The sequence below is a fragment of the Pseudomyrmex gracilis genome, unplaced genomic scaffold, assembly GCF_002006095.1.
Source record: "Pseudomyrmex gracilis isolate BER0280 unplaced genomic scaffold, ASM200609v1 scaffold_6475, whole genome shotgun sequence".
Lineage (NCBI taxonomy): Eukaryota > Metazoa > Arthropoda > Insecta > Hymenoptera > Formicidae > Pseudomyrmex > Pseudomyrmex gracilis.
Window position 1 is genome coordinate 1 of NW_018027059.1, and position 1,121 is coordinate 1,121.

Sequence of the window (1,121 nt, forward strand, 5' to 3'; positions counted from 1 at the left end):
CGCGTACACGACCGCGATCGCGTTATTTCCTCGCATTTGCGAGGTCCAGGGCGTCGATTTTGACGCAAGGCGAACTAAACGTTCGCAATTTGTTGAAAATCAGAGAAGTTGTCGAGAAAAAATTGGTATAAAATAATTATATTACGGTATTAAATAATTAAAAAAAATAACCATTACATGAAGCAATCTGAATTTGTTTGAAAACAGTAGCCAATATATCTCTTTAATAATGATATAAAATATCTCAAAAATAATTTTATTATTCTTTATTTTACTCTATTAATTTTTATTACTTTAATTTCTATATGTAAATGTGATTTAAATTTATAATTACAGCCCGAAAACTATATTTTTATATGTAAAATAATTATTTTTTCTCGACCCTTCGAAATAAACAAGGAAAAACTAGGTATCGCACTGATTTTTAAAAAACCATCACCTACCCTAAAAGGTTACTCACGTGTGCTGGCCACTTACTGCAATGACACCACTCTGTAACAAAAAAAATAAGTCTATCATTAGATTAAGAACTTCTAAACAAATTGGATGTATTTTTATATGTAAGATATATAATATTACAAACAGAAATATACCTTCGTGCCAGCATTTTATTGCCCGAACCGGCTCCTCCGGTACTGCAAACACCGCCATCAGGAACACCGCCATCAGGAACACCGCCATCATGCGCTGGCCACTTACTGCGACGACACCATTCTGTAACAAAATAGAAGTCTATCATTAGATTAAGAACTTTGAAGAAAATTGGGTGTACTTTAATATTTTTATATGTAAGATATATAATATTANAAACAGAAATATACCTTCGTGCCAGCATTTTATTGCCCGAACCGGCTCCTCCGGTACTGCAAACTCCGCCATCAGCATCACCAAAAGTCCACAGAAATATTGTCCGGATTGTCTTCTGTGGCACTTAATTACTTTCACACGCGCACACACGCGCAATTAAGTGAATTTCTTTCATACTTTCTTTAAAATTTGCTTTTGATAATGTTAGACGTTCGCGATGAAAAATTTCACGTATATCAAACTATTACCTTGCTGTTTCGAGATTTGTTTTTTTGTAAAATAAAGTATTTTAAATATATAAAGCGATGTATTAC

General features: G+C 33.2%; 1 long non-coding RNA gene across 1 annotated transcript; it reads right to left on the reverse strand.

Annotated features, from left to right (window-relative positions):
- Window positions 1–329: 329 nt before the first annotated feature.
- Window positions 330–1,092, reverse strand: LOC109863544. The gene is made up of 3 exons (XR_002251361.1): window positions 822–1,092; window positions 594–714; window positions 330–492 (listed from the first exon to the last, which is right to left on the reverse strand). It is a non-coding gene; the product is annotated as an uncharacterized LOC109863544 (long non-coding RNA).
- Window positions 1,093–1,121: the final 29 nt, after the last annotated feature.